Source organism: Suncus etruscus, chromosome 4, assembly GCF_024139225.1.
Source record: "Suncus etruscus isolate mSunEtr1 chromosome 4, mSunEtr1.pri.cur, whole genome shotgun sequence".
Taxonomy (NCBI): Eukaryota; Metazoa; Chordata; class Mammalia; order Eulipotyphla; family Soricidae; genus Suncus; species Suncus etruscus.
This window is the reverse complement of record NC_064851.1, coordinates 87772329-87788812: the sequence shown is the minus strand read 5'-3', so window position 1 is coordinate 87788812 and position 16484 is coordinate 87772329. Positions and strand designations below refer to the sequence as shown.

Below are 16484 nucleotides of genomic sequence, written 5' to 3'. Positions count from 1 at the left end.
ATTGATATGCATGATACCCATTTAGTAACAATACTGCAAACTACAGTCTCTAAAAGGAAAAAAAAAGGGAGAGGGAGAGAGAGGGACAGGTGAGGGAGGCAGGGAGAGAGGGAGAGGAGAGCACAGGGGGTAGGGCATTTGCCTTGTACAAAGAAACCCAGGATCAACTCAGGTTCAATCCCCAGCACCTCCTATGGTCCCTGGATCCTGCCAGGAGTGATTTCTGAGAGCTCAGGGGTTACTCCAGAGTGCTGCTGGGTGTGGCCCAACCCCACCAGAAAAAAAAATGAAAAAGAAAAAGAAATGTCTTCCACACAGGCAGGCAAGGGGGGATGGGGAGGGAAACTGGGGATGTTGGTGATGGGAAATGTGCACTGGTGAAGGGTGCTGTACACTGTATGACTGAAAACTCAATCAATAACAATTTTGTAACTGAAAATAAACCCTAAATTAACAATATTATAATGGCAAGGTGAAAGCTGTGACAAGAGTTTGTAGTTGTAACTGTTCTCAACACAGAAATTAATTGTATGTGGCAATGGAGTAACGTTAGTTAATCCTTACTTGTACCAAAGAAGGGCCTGAACGATTGTGATAGCGAAGGGGTAGGGCATTTGCCTTTCACGCGGCTGATCCAGGAAGGATCTCTATTCGATCCCCAGCATCCCTTATGGTCCCCTAAGCCAGGAGCGATTTCTGAATGCATAGCCAAGAGTAACCCCTGAGCGTCACCAGGTGTGCCCCCTCCCCAAAAAACAAAAAACAAAGAAAGGTGTATCAAAGAAATGCATTGCAAGCTTAAACTTAACAAAAAATATACAAGTTATACCTCAATAATGCTGTGAGGGGAATAAAAGACAAAAAAATATGCCAAAGGGAAAAAAAAAAACTGCAGGATAAGAACATACCAAAGGCTTGGCTTAGGTGTATACAACGAACAATAGAGAAGCACTATTTCCAGGGCTTCACTCTGGTAGCTTAATTCTAAATCTAATAAGAAAAGCTGACAGAAAGAAGACAGTTATTTGAAAACAATCAGATAGAATTGCATATCGTGCAATGACAATGCCAGTATCCTGATTGTGATATTATACTAAAGACATTTTCGAAACCTTGGGAAAACCAGATGAAGGATACACAACCTCTATTTACATTATTATTTACAGCTGCTTGTGATCTATAATGATTTCTGAATGAAAAGTTCAAAAGAAATTGAATCTGTGTGGCTGCATAAATTTGGCTGGTGGAGAGAAAAGATGAAATCCATTTCATAACTTTTATTCTACTTAAACTTTACTATCCATAATTTATATTTCTTTCAATTATTTAAAAATTAAATATTTAAATGCATTTGCATTGAAAATATTTGTACAGGTGTTCACTTCAGCAGCACATATACTAAAATTGAAACAGAGAAGATTAGCATGGCCCCTGCACAAGGATGACACGCAAATTCGTGAAGCGTTCCATATTAAAAAAAATATATATTTGTATGGAACAACAAGCTGTAAAAGAGACCATATTTATTCCAAGATTTATTTATCCTTGTAAACTCTGGAACACAAATTTCCTGTATGTTGATTCTAAAGGAGGCCCAGAAAGGACTTTGCTTAAACTTACCTAATCCGGTTCTACTTTTGCTTCAGCCTCCTAGATTTTGTGAGTCTTTTATCTTGCAAAAACTCCCAGATTGCTACTATTATCTATCCTTTCACAACATTCTTCCATCAAAAACATTTCCTGTCTAATAAGATGAACTGACTCCATACTGATCCAACCCAGATGGAAAACCATTGAGTAGAGGAATATAAAAATGGAAGAATCAGACATGCCAGCATATAAAATCACTCCTGCAGTTCAAGAAGATGATCAATAATGTAATCAAATATTCTGGGATTTTAGTAGAATAAAATGTGCTAAAATGCACCACTAAACATAAATCTTGTAAAGCCTTTAGGTTTAACTTCCAGTCTTTAGGTCAAGTACAGAGAGTGCAGGCACAAGTTTACTGTCTTCATATACAACATTAGCCAAACGCAGGATATAACATTCTAGGCATTATTGACTGTAATCTTCAGCAATAAATTGTACAAAGGCATAAAAAAATCCTCCCTCCCTCCCTTCCTTCCGAGGCATAAAAAAAATCCTCTCTCCCTCCTTTCCCTCTCTCTCCCTCCCTCCCTCCCTTCCTTCCTTCCTTCTTTGTTTTTGAGCCACACTCAGCAGTGCTCAGAGATTACTCCTGGCTCTGCTCTCAGAAATTGCCCTGCAGGCTCAGGGGACCATATGGGATTCCGAGAATTGAACCCACAAATGCTGTGCTATCACTCTGGCCCCTAAATTTCATTACTTTTACTTTTGCATGTGGATTTTGTACTATATCCAGCTGCATAGTCAGAAGTCACTACTGGCAGTGTGTGGTGGACCATGAAGGGGGTGGCACAAAACTGAACCTCTGGTATGCAAAGCAAGCACCTAGTCCTCTAAACTAATAATACTCAGGCTATGTTTATTTTAGATCAAAGAAAATTTATGGCACAACAATCTACTGAATCTTGTTGAAACCTGAAACCTGAAACAAACACAACTCTTTACAAAAAATAAACTGAAATATTAAATAATATTAGGGAAATATTATTCAATTCATTGGGTATGATAATAAGATTAAGGTTAAGTAAAACAACATCTTCCTATACCCTCCGGGATGTCTACTGACTGAAATGACAAGATGACATTCTGTGATTTGCTTTAGAATAATTCAGCCAAAAAGGGTGAGGAAACATGCTAAGGAATGCTATGGCTGATATAGCTGGAGTGACGATCAGATTAAAAATAAAAATTAAGGGGCCAGAGAGATAGCATGGAGGTAAGGCATTTGCCTTTCATGCAGAAGGTCAGTGGTTTGAATCCCGGCATCCCATATGGTCCCCTGAGCCTGCCAGGAGTGATTTCTGAGCATAGAGCCATGAGTAACCCCTGCCGGGTGTGACCCAAAAACCAAAAAAAAAAAAAAAAAATTAAACTTAAAAAAGAAATAAAAGCCAATGGAGGTGGGGTGTATTGGGCACACCCAGCAGTGCTCAGGATTTACTCCAGGTTTTGTGCTCTGGGGTCCTCTGGGGACCATATATAGTGCCAGAAATCAGAGACCAATCACTTAAAAGACAAGCAAGTATTAATCCTCCTACCTAAAAGTCAATTTTTGTTTTGTTTACATTTTAAATCATACCCAAAGAAGCTCAGGACTTAGTCCTGGCTCTGTGCTAGGGGATCACTCCTGGTGGGGGGAACCATATGGGATGTTGGAGAACAAACCAAGGTCAGCCATATGCAAGGCAAGCACCCACCCTACTCACTGTACTATAAAGCTCTACCCTGAAGAAGTTAATTTTTAAGGTAAAAAAATAAAAGTAGGGCCCGGAGAGATAGCACAGCGGTGTTTGCCTAGCAAGCAGCCGATCCAGGACCAAAGGTGGTTGGTTCGAATCCCGGTGTCCCATATGGTCTCCCGTGCCTGCCAGGAGCTATTTCTGAGCAGACAGCCAGGAATAACCCCTGAGCACTGCCGGGTGTGGCCCAAAAACCAAAATAAAAAAAAAAATAAAAGTAATCTTGGTTTATTTTAATGTCCCATACAGTGGTGGGAGGACTGTGGGCCACTGAGCTCACTGTAATGGAACAGCCCACAGTGACAGCAAGATTAAACTGACACTTATGTAACATCAAAGGTAAAACCTGGCAAGAGAAGGGAGGAGGAAGCTTCTCCCCTTTTTGTTCCCTTTTCAAAAGTGGCTACCACACAATGTTTATATTTTTCTTTCTTTGAACTGTAATTTAATAGCTAAAGGACATGATGAGTAAACCATGTATTATTTGTATCTCTCTTTAGTCTGAAAGCTCCTCTACAGACTATTTAAAAAGAAGTCCCAAGACAGATTTACATCCTGGTATTTGTCAGGTTTCACAGCTGATTTGTGAGATAGGCAATTTAAAACAAAACTGCATAAAATTGCATGTTGGAAAAGGCTACAATTACTCATCAACAGTTTTTTAGGGTCAGAGAAATAGTACAGTGAGTATGGTTTGCCTTGCATAGTACAGACCTGGGTTTGGTTTAATTCCCAGCACCCCATAGTCACCCAAACCCACTAGGAGTGATCCCTGAGTGCAAAGACAGAAGTAATCCCTGAATATTGCTGAGTGTGACCCCCAAAACAAACCAAATCTTCCCATTTTGGGGGAGGGTCACACCCGGCAGCACTCAGGGGTTACTTCTGGCTCTGTGCTCAGAAATAGCTCCTGGCAGGCTCGGGGGACCTATGAGATGCTGGGAATCAAACCAGGGTCAGCCCTGTATAGGCCGCATGCAAGGCAAACACCCTACCACTGTGCTATCTCTCCGGTCCCAGTCCAATATTTTTAATTAACTTTAAATATTTCTAATTGAGCTGTTATAAACCACTAAATACATCTTCAAGGAGGAAACAACACTGTCTAACAAGTGAAATCAGAGATAAACAGATGGGACTACATTAAACTAAGAAGTTTCTGCATCTCAAAGAAAATAGTGACTAGAATACAAAGGCCACCCACAGAATGGGAGAAACTATTTACACATTACTCATCAGATAAAGGGGATAATATCTAAGATATACAAGGTACTGACAAAACTTAACAAGATTAAAACATTTAACCCCATCAAAAAATGGGGAGAAGAAATGAACAATTTCTCAAAGAAGAAATACAAATGGCTAAACGGCACATGAAAACATGCTCCACATCACTAATCATCAGGAAGATGCAAATCAAAACAACAATGAGGTACCATCTCATGCCACAGAGAATGGAACACATCACAAAGAACAAGAACAATCAGTGCTGGTGGGAATGTGGAGAGAAAGGAGCTCTCATTCACTGCTGGTGGGAATACATCTAGTCCAGCCTTTATAGAAACAGTGTGGAAATTCCTCAAAAACTTGAGCTCTCATATGATCCAGCTATACCACTCTTAGGGATACGCTCTAGAAAAACAAAAATACAATACAAAAATCCCTTCTTAATGTCTATATTCATGCAGCGCTATTTACAATAGGCAGATCTGGAAACAACCAAGATGTCCTTCAATAGATGAATGGCTAAAGAAATTGTGGTACATATGCACAATGGAATATTATGCAGACGTTAGGAGAGATGAAATTTTCTTATACATGGATGGACATGGAAACTTATGCTGAGTGAAATAAGCTACACACACACACACACACACACACACACACACACACAGAATCGTCTCACTCATCTATGGATTTTAAAAAAAATAAAGCTGGGCTCGGAGAGAAAGTACAGCGGCGTTTGCCTTGCAAGCAGCCGATCCAGGACCAAAGGTGGTTGGTTCAAATCCCGGTGTTCCATATGGTCCCCGGTGCCTGCCAGGAGCTATTTCTGAGCAGACAGCCAGGAGTAATCCCTGAGCACTGCCAGGTGTGGCCCTAAAACCAAAAAAAGAAAAAAAAAAGAAAAAGAAAGCTTTTTATTTTTGGTATTTGGGCCACATCCAGTGGTGCTCAGGGGTTACTCCTGGCTATGTGCTCAGAAATCGCTCCTGGCTTGGGGACCATATGGGATGCTGGAGGTGGGGGGGGGCATCAAAACATGATCCATCCTAAGTCAGTCACTTGCAAGTCAAACACCCTATTGCTGTGCCACCACTCCGGCCCTAAAAGACATTGTAATAATGCCCAGAGACAATAGAGATGAGGGCTGGAAAAACTAGCTCATGATATGAAGCTCACCACAAGAGTGGTGAGGGCAGTTAGTGAAATAACTACACTGACAATAATCATAACAATGTCAATGAGTGGGAGAAGTAGAATGCTTGTCTTCAACAGGTTGGGAGGAGAAAGGAAATAGGGGGATATTGGTGATGGAAATGCTGCACTGGTGAAGGGGGGTGTTCTTTTTATGACTGAACTCAACTACAATCATGTTTGTAAATATGGTGCTTAAATAAAGATATTATTTAAGAAAAAAAAAAGAACTGGGACACCCTCCCAAAGAGATAGTCATAGCGGATAAGGGACAAGCACATGGCTGACCCTATTCAATACCTGACACTTCTAGGAGTGATCCCTGAGTCCAAAGTCAAGAGTAGTTCTGAGCACTGCCAGGTGTGGACCCAAAATAAACAAACAAAAATAGTTGAATGTGATTTAAAGGTAAAGTTAGACCAGTGGTTCTCAAATAGTGGGGCACGAGGTTCCATAAAGGGGGGGCGCATTTGACCTCGGCAAACACTGTCATAACAAGCTAAGCCCCGTGTTTATGTCTCTGTAGGTCTCTGGAGCTGAGAGTTGCTGTGTCCTGCTTCAAACCCTGCTTCAAAAAGCTATGCATTGCAAAACATGCTCACTGTAGCCATTACTCCAGACATCACCTCTGATTAAAAAATCAACTCAAATTATTTTATATATTTTTGTTTTGCAGGTTAAAGTTTTTTTAAATAAAGATACTATTTACAGTCGTGTGGGGGGGCGCAAAAAATGTTTCCTTCTTTCTGGGGGGCATGACAGAAAATAATTGAGAAGCACTGAGTTAGGTACACATTATAAGGCTTTTAATGCGGGAGGTGGGGGGGGGGGTTGTGATTCTCAGCAGTGCCAGACCTAGAGAACATTCCTAGTGTTGTTGGAGGAGGACTTGAAGTACCAGGATTAAGCTCAAATACTTATTTGAATGCTTTGCTCTAGCCCTTTGAACTATTTCTTAGGTGCTAAAACTATCTCAATTTTAAAACAGTATCAAAAGCATATGTAGATATGAATAAAAATGCTTAAATATCAAACTCACCCACTATTCTTTGTAATATATAAAGCTACTATACCATCAGCTATATGATACAGATTAGAAGAGTTTTCTGAAATCCAATCTCAAACTGCTGAAACTGCCATTAAAAACTCAGTTCACAATAGCTAAGAATTTATTTCAATGTTTTGCACATTTAAAGGAACTCACATCAAAGGGAGAGAGATGCTAACAACTAAGTCTGAGAGCAAAGTTTAGGTCCAAAAAGAAAACACGGGTGGGGGGAGGGAGGTGTCAATATCTGTTCTCCAAAAGCTGAAATGAATGACTGTATCCGTTAATGTCTGTTGTTTTAGTAGTACAAGAAATGTTCTGAAAACAAACCCTATATGCTTGTGTATACGAGACAACAGCATATTTAGTCTACTCCAATTCCAGCCACTCAGAAAGGAAAACAATAACTTCCTTAAAGAATATGTCCCTCTGATAAGAAATCATAGTCCACTTACAGAAAGATAAATTAAGATTTACCGGTATGGAATAAATTTTGCAGTACTAGAAAGCATTATTTGGATTTAAGAAACTTTCAACTGAATTGCACTTGCTGGGAAACTATTAAAGTGAAATAAACAGTGCAAAAATAACTTTCTTATTAATTATTAGCTAGTTTCTAGAAAAAGGCAGCCGTCTTCAAACTTTTACCCTTCTTAGCTGTTGTTCCAATGACTGGGGGGTGTGGATGGGGCTGTGCAGTCAGACACAGGTCTACAGAGCTCACCAGGGGTACACATCAGGCTATGGTATTTTGCATTTGAGGATGAGTGCTAACTAGCAAGCATACTCCTTTATCTGAATGCTTATATATATGTTCTTGCCAAGGGTCACACTCCTCTCAGTTCTAGTATGTGCATATTCTGGCCTCTTTTTTTTTTTTTTTTTTCTATTTAAAGTCAAACTGGCTGTGTCAACAGAATTTATTTGATAGCCAACTAACAACACAATTTGTAGTTAAGGAACAGTATTCTACAATATCTTGAATGAAACCATTTCCAGAAATACAGTTTAATAAGAATTGTACCCTTCGTTTTCTAATTTTCAAGTTACAGCAGGTCTGAACACAGGAACCATCACCTCTGTGGGGGTGTGAGAAAATGCCTTCCCAAGTCTCAGATCAAGTGAGTTACTGATGACTACAATCTTTTCAACCACAAAGAGGAGCTAGCCAATTATCAGAGTTCTTTGATGGTAAAATGAGCAGATTTCCCAAGGTATTACTAATTTCACTGTCAACTATTATCTCATAAATTGCTCTTCTCCAGTTGTACTTAACTTTCTTACATTGTGTTGCCTAGAAAGAAAGGCAGAAACAAGGGCAGGCGGGTCTATGTTGTAATATGACATAATAAATGAACTAAGATGGAACTTTTGTCTCAGCATGTGAAAACATCTGAAAATAATATGAAAGCAAACACAAAAGGAAAGACTTACAATCCCAAGCCTAATGTTGAAGCCAAGCAGCTCTGAGCCCTGTAAATCCCCTGCACGTGATTGCCAACCACACCAGAGTCAAATGTGTGTAAACATCACAACTAAAAGGTGAGAATACATGTGAGCACTGCAGCTAAAAAATAATGAATAAGGGAACGGAGAGAGATATCTTGGAAGTAGGGCATTTGCCTTGCATGCAGAAGAGACCGTGGTTCAAATCCCGGACACCCTTATGGTCCCCCTGAGCCTGCCAGGAGCTATTTTCTGAGAGTAGAACTAGGAGAGTAATCCCTGAGTACTGCCAGGTGTGACCCAAAAACCAAAATAAAGAATAAAATAAACAAATAAATAAGGTGCAAGGGCAATAGTATTAACATGTGTAGCGCACTTGTCTTGTACACAGTCAACTTGGGTTGGATCCCTGGAACTTGTAAGGTCCTCAGAGCCTTGCCAGAAGTGATCCCTAAGCACAGAGCTAGGAGTATTCCCTCTGTACTGCCAGGTATGGCTCAGAAAAACAAAAATGTGATCAGAAAGCACCAGAGCCCAGAAGTATGACCTCCCCCTGACTCTGGCAAGCACCTGTATGAGGACTACTATTAAGAAGTTGATCCTGGGGCCGGAGAGATAGCATGGAGGTAAGGTGTTTGCTTTCACACAGAAGGACAGTGGTTTGAATCCTGGCATTTGAATCCTGGCATCCCATATGGTCCCCTGTGCCTGCCAGGAGTGATTTCTGAGTGTGGAGCCAGGAGTGACCCCTGAGCGCTGTTGGGTGTGACCCAAAAACAAACAAACAAACAACAACAAAAAGAGAAATTGACCCTGATAAGCCGAGCAACCCTCATGTAGGATCATAGGCAAGCCCCACAATCAAAATATGGTGAGCATCACAACCATGCCTTTGTGTGATGTTCATAATCACTTCAAAAGCAATAGAAGGGAAGAATGGGAAGTTTAAAACATTAAAGTACAAGAAACTACCAAGTGAACATCACCCCAAAGTGAGCCATGTGGACTGCTAAATCCTGAGATTTACAAGGAGTGCTAATAAGAATCCCACCATACCACACGTCAAAAATCCTTGTCTACACTAGTGACAGTTACAGTTAACAGAGGAATCAGTGGACATTATACTGGAGAACTCTTTCCTCAGTGGGCATATCCTGGGGACTACACTAGCCAACTCTCAAGGCTGGTGCTCAAAAGTGCAATTACAGACATCCCCTCTTAGGCCTTCTCAGATTCTAGGTAACATATGGAAGGAACAGATTTTGGTCTTAAAGGTATCGTAATGATTGTGAATTGTACCATGTAAAGCCTGTTTAAAAGAATAGTCTAGTGCCTAAATAAATGGAAATTTTAAAAATGTTTTGAAGCATTTTTAAAATATAAAAAAGAGAACATACATGTCTATTCCCACTGTTGTTATTCAATTAGTGTTTTCTGGGCCTCATAACAAACTGAACTCATTATTTGGAAGACATTTTTATTAATATATTTATTTAAGCACCATTATTACAAACATATGTGTAGTTGGATTTCAGTCATAAAAAGTACACCCCTCCTTCACCAGTACAACATTCCCATCATCACCAATGGTCCCCATCTCCCTCCTCCTTCACCCCCTGCCTGTCTTCAAGACAGGCATTCTATTTCACTCACTACCATTATAATGATAGTTGCTGGTGTAGTTATTTCTTTAACTGCACTTACCAATATTTGTGGTAAGCTTCATATCATGGGCTGGTCTTTTTAACCCTCATCTCTACTATCTCTGGATATTATTACCATATTGTGTTTTATTTTTTCTTAAATCCTACAGATGAGTTAAACTAATATCTCTCTCTCTCTCTCTCTCTCTCTCTAACTCATCTCACTTAGCATAATAGTTTCCATGTCCATCCATGTATAGGAAAATTTCATGACTTAATTTTTCCTGACAGCTGCATAGTATTCCATTGTGTATATGTTCCAGTTTCTTAAGCCACTCATCTGTTGTCAGGCATCTGGGTTGTTTCCAGATTTTGGCTACTGTAAAACAGAGCTAGCTACAATGAACATAGGCCATAACATTGCCAAATAAAGGCATCTTCAAAGGGAGGAAACAACACTGTCCAAACAAGTGAAGCAGAGATAAACAAATGGGACTACATTAAACTTGAGAAGCTTTTGCACCTCAAAGGAAATAGTGACTAGGATACAAAGGCCACCCACAGAATGGAGAAGAAACTATTCACCAATACCCATCAGATAAGGGGCAAATATCTAATATATACAAGGTACTGACAAAACTTAACAAGAAATAAATCGGTCATCAAAAAATGGGGAGAAGAAATGAATAGACACTTCCTCAAAGAAATACTAATAGCCAAAAGGCACATAAAAAAAATGCTTCACATCACTAATTATCAGGGAGATGTAAACCAAAACAACGAAGAGGCACCATTTTACGCCACAGAGATTGATACACATCACAAAGAACAAGAACAATGGGAGACATTTCTTAATTTCTAGTGGTAAATTATAAAAAAAAAATACTGGTTGAACAGTTAAGAACATAAAGCTAAGGGTAATAACTGTATATCTGTTGAAGCAGAGAAAAGTGGCTGCTGACATTCATGAACAATGTCAGCATATTTCTTCAGTGGCCAAACGGTAGGTACTGTGAAGGTGAAAGTAAAATGAGTTTCCTTTAGAGATATTTTATTTCCTACAATCAATTTCATCTTAAAAAATACACACTCTCCAATATTCAAATAAAGTGTAATTGGGTGACTGACTTTCTCTTGGTGTCAAAAAAAAAATCCAATATTACCAGGAATAGAGAGAATTTTTCTGAATTTCAAAAGTTAAAACTGCAAATATTTTGTACTCACACATATACCTCTGTTTAGACAATAGATATATTTCTAAAAAAAAAATCAACAAGAGGGCCTGGATAGCACAGTGGTAGGGTGTTTGTCTTGCACGTGGCTGACCCAGGACCGACCTGGACTCAATTCCTGGCATCCCATATGGTCCACGACCCTGCAAAAGAGCAATTTCTGAGTGCAGAGTTAGGAGTAATCCCTGAGCACAGCCGGTGTGACCCAAAAACAAACAAACAAACAAACAAACAAAAAATCAATGAGAGGCCAGGGTGATAGTACAGCAGGTAAGGCACTTGTCTTGCACACGCCAACCTTGGTTCAATCCCTAGAAGCGCATATGGCCCCTTAGCCCTGCCAGGAGTGATCTGGAGTGCAGAGCCAAGAGTAAGCCCTGAGCACCACCAGGGATGGTCCTAAAACAAAATATAAGAAAATATATTGCATAGTATCTATCACCTGCCTGGAAACTTGTATTTTTCCAAAGACTTCTTTTTTGGTTTTTGGGTTACAACCAACAGCGCTCAGGGGTTTCTCCTGGCTCCAACGCTCAGAAATCGCTCCTGGCAGGCTCGGGGGACCATATGGGATAGCGGTATTTTGAACCACCATCCTTCTGCATGCCAAGGCAAACGCCTTACATCCATGCTACCTCTCTGGCTCCGACTTCTTTTTTGGAGGTTGGGGAACACACCTGGTGCTTTGAGCTTACTCCTGGCTCTGTGTTGAGGGACCATTTCTGATAGCTATAGGGAACCATATAGAATGCTGAGGATGCAAGCTGGGTTGGCTACATGTGAGGCAAAGACCCTACCCGTGCACTCTGGCTCGTTACAAAATCTTTTTTCTTTGGGGCCGGAGAGATAGCACAGCGGTAGGACATTTGCCTTGCCTGCAGCCAATCGAACATTGGTTCTAATCCCAGCATCCCCTATGGTCCCCCAAGCCTGCCAGGAGCAATTTCTGAGCACAAAGCCAGGAGTAACCCCTGAGTCACCGGGTATCCCCAATAAAACACCACCACCACCACCACCAACAACAACAACATAACCTTTTTTTTAAAATTTGATTTCCATTAGGTGAGAGGTTCCCTTAATGATTAAGGACATGAGAACCATCCTACAGGCTTTTGCATCCCATAAGACACACCACTCAGAAGTAATCAGTCCAATTTAGGATGAAAGCTGTGTCAGGGAAAACTGGACTAGCTTTTCTTTCTTCCCCTTTCTTCATTATGCCCAGTGGTACTCAGGGATTACTCTTAGTTATGTGTTCAGGGAGTTCTCCTGGCAGTGCTCAGTGGATGATGTGTAGTACTAGGGAGAGAACTGGGTTAGACACATGTAAGTCAGGTGCCTTAACTTCTGTACTATCTTTCCAGCCCATACCCAGATTTTCTTGGAAAGTATATGTGGGTCTGAGTGTCAGCAATAGATTCAAAGTGACTTATGAGACTGTAATATAAGGAACCTTTTAGGATCCTTATTTTATAAACCAAGGGTTACAAAGTCATGCTTAGGTAAACTAGGGGAAATTGAAATATGGTATCAGCATTAGATTATGTTAAAAATCACTATAATATGTTTGGATGCACTCATAGCATTGTAGCTATATCAGAAAATGTTTATAGGTAGAAATGTATTTAGGAAGAAATGCCATGTAAGTCTTTAATATATTTAAGTATGTTGTACATATTTTACATGTATATAAAAACATTGCGTAGAACATGATTTTAATAACATAGCACCCGTAATTGCAAAGAAATATAAATTTTAAAAGCTTGGGTTGGGGGAAATTTTCCTACTCAAAGGGCAATAGGATCTCACAAGTTTTAAGATCATTGAGAATTATAGACTTGCCAAAGTGGACAAGTCTCTAGGGGCAAAGACTGAACAAAATGAAAGCAAATCCACACAAATCTTTAAATAAGCAGAGACCATTTCAAATTCCTTGATGTGGGAATATTTTTCCTTTTGTCTGTGGTGTGAAAACAATTCAATATACAGATCTCATATTCCTGTGGACCCACAGACTAGTGAGTCTCTAGTTACTTCTTTGGGGCTGAAATCAACCCAAACAGTTTGAGTAAATTGGGTCTTTTGTGGAAAAACAAGAAAAAGATAAAATCCTTCTTGACCATCTAAAACTTAAGTGAAGACACAGAGATGTTTGTCTACTTTCCCTGCTGGAAGCTGCTTTATGTATTTATAATCAAACTTTGTAACTTTTTAATAATGATTATCAGAAATCACTATGAATTTAAGTTTGGATTTTCCCCTTTAGTCTACAGTGTGGCAGGTCCTCAAAGAAAGATATTTTATGCAGCATTTTTTTTCATTGTCATAAGTAATGAGAAATTGATTCAGAGATAGAGCAATTGTCTATGCAGTTTGCTATTTTTTGTCATCTCTGTAAGATTTCTCTCGGCAGGTTCTTACGTTTCCCTTATAGATCCCAAACAGGTACACATGATAGATTTAATGACATTTCTAAATCATGTGTGGTATGAGTGACCGTGTATAGATGTGGAGTGGGTTGAGGGTGGGAATGAGGTTACCCTGTCTTAATCTGCTGCAATAGTCTCCCTGCCACCAGAGACCCTGAACAGGAATATGGTGTGCTGGGAAATAAACAGACAACAAAAGCATTGTTTATTTTTTTTAAACTTTTATTTATTGATTGATTGATTTTTGAACCCCACACCTCAGCAGTGCTCAGGGATCACCTCCTGGCTCTGCACTCAGAAATTGCTCCTGGCAGGCTGGGGGACCATATGGGATAGCAGAAATTGAAGTGGGTCCATTCCAGGTTGGCCCAGATACAAGGCAAATACTCTACTGCTGTGCTATCTCTCTGGCCCCCAGCGCTGTTTAATATTATAAAAATGAAGGCTTTTTATCTAGAGTGTTAGTTATGTTTTTATGAGAATAAATATATTGTATGAATTTAAGTCTATATCAATTAGCACTGAGGTCCTCAAACTTACTTAGCTTACCAACCCTTTTCCGAAAAAAAAGTCATTTAGCACCCCTCCCAACTCCCCAAAAATCTACCTTCTTGAAGAAAACAGACAGAAAGTACCACCCAGTTGCAATCCAAGGCTATTTTAGTTTCTCTAAATTATCCCAGAATCATTCATAAGGGGTGGTATCACAAAATTTAGAAAAAAGTGCTATCATTATTCAATATTTTATTTAAAGTTTTGAAATGTCTAAGAACTTATTTAGTGAGAAATTACGTATACCATAAGTCATTTGCAACACAAGCTTCAGGCAGAGCCATCAAAAACTTAATCAGAAAATGGACCGAAGTAGTACTAATTTCTAAGAATTTCAGTAGAAGTGTACATGTGTGTGTCCACATGTGTGCACATGTACATACACATGCATCTCCATGTTTATGCCAAGATTTTTCATTGTTCTTTGTGTGAGTTCTTCCTAGCAGGATTATGATACACTAATACAATGTTATTTTGATATTCTTTCTTTTCCAAAAATTTTTCTGCCTTCCTTATAAGCATTAGGAAAATCTTTGGGAAAGTAAGGGAGAAAAGCCCATACGAAGAAAAATGAATTAGTTTTAAAAAAAAGTCTGTATAGCTTTATATTTTTAATACACATGTCTCCTAAGATATCCATGACCATGTATGCAGCTTAAAAAAAACAGTTATTATTACCCTTCACAGTTTTTCTTTCAAACTATGCTGTCTCAGATAATCTGAAGCTTATATATCTGCTAGGTACCAAACCAGATGCTGAATTAAAAGATTCAATTCATTTCTGCCATTTTGAATTTTGGACTCCATCTTTCTCTCAACACAATCACCCCCTTCCCCACATCTCTGCTAAAAATATAAAATAAAATAGAAAAATCAAAACCCCTCTTATTCCTTCAATTTCCACTAAAAGGCAAGTTTGGCAATTGATTCTGGATTTAGCCACACTAGGGGACAGAATTTTATTCTCCATATCATGTTAAAAATCACTATGTATTTTCCTCCATTAATTAAGTCTTTCTACCATCAACCCATCTTCAAGGCAAATAGTTTGCTTATACAAAAAGCAAAAAACAAACATCTAAAAAGATGACATCAACATAAGTTTTTGGTATTGCAAGGAAAAAATTCTTCATGAAAATATATATGAAAATCTAGTAGTGTAGGTTTTATTTATTTATTTTTGGCTTTAAAACACCAGATTTTCTAATAGATCAGACTTAGTTTCCTCTATTTTAAACCAGTATTTTTCAGGATTTTCATTTATAATTAACAGCTGGGTCAGACATATAATCTTATTCCCTTACCTTGAACAAGTTTGAATCCCCAAATAAAGTCAGCTTTGTTTTCAACAGAAGGGCAAACCTATGTTTTCTCTGCTTCCCCATCCTTGCTTAGCTCTCACCTCCCACTGATTGAATATCCCTGAAGCACAGGACGATGATCAAACAAAGCATAAAACTTCTTAAATCACAAAACTTACATTATGGTAAATTTGAGAAGAAAATTAAATAAAGGCATACACTATACATTTGTTGGAAAATGGGAATGAAAAGAGGGATGATGGGGGAATTCTGGGGGAAGATGAGAGTGTGCAGGGAGGCTGGGACATCTCACCTGAACAAAGACAAAGGAGGAAGTATCCACAGGACATCTGGGGGTAAGACTGATCCAGGCAAAGGGAACAAGTTCATGCAACAAATCCGAGGTAGAAAGTTGCCTGACTATTACCTCTGAGCAACAAAGCAAGAAAGCCAAAGGCTGGGAATGGGAAGAAGTACGGTATGGAATGAGGTCTGTAGGTGACAGAAATGGGGAAAAAAGCTGCCATGTTTGTAAAACTGAAGTAATACTGTAAAATAAAACAGTAATGGAGTATAAGATAGTTTGCACTCATTGAGTCCTTATTCTGTGCCAAATGAAACTCCCAGACAAGTTATGCATATTATCTCCTTTAAATGTAATAAAAGTCTTGAGAGTTGGTTCAAAAAGTGCACATATATTCCTGAGTCCAATACCCCTGTACCACATGAATCCCCAGAGATGCAGAAATACCAAGCACTAAGTTGGGAGTAGCGCCTGAGCATCACTAAGTGTGACACCAAACCAAAAGCCAAAAACCAAAAAAGCAAAGCAAGAGTGTTTTAATATGCACTAAGTTGACTTAGAACATACTTACAAGAAGTCCAAAACTTTACAGAACACATTTCCTCCTCATGCCACTACCCATCTTAATATGAATTTTAAAAAACTCCTATTTAACCTTTCTATGCATCTTAAAATAAATATTTCTTACAAATGTTGGTTTGAATATCTTGCTTTCAAAACAT

At 39.1% G+C, this 16484-nt stretch overlaps 1 protein-coding gene and 1 non-coding gene across 2 annotated transcripts in view; one reads left to right on the top strand and one right to left on the bottom strand.

The window, feature by feature from the left end:
* DCBLD1 (discoidin, CUB and LCCL domain containing 1) overlaps positions 1-16484 on the bottom strand; it is an 80677-nt gene that overhangs the window by 60522 nt on the left and 3671 nt on the right. The window lies entirely within an intron of this gene.
* LOC126007426 (U6 spliceosomal RNA) lies at positions 1375-1476 on the top strand. The gene has a single exon (XR_007494999.1). It is a non-coding gene; the product is annotated as a U6 spliceosomal RNA (small nuclear RNA).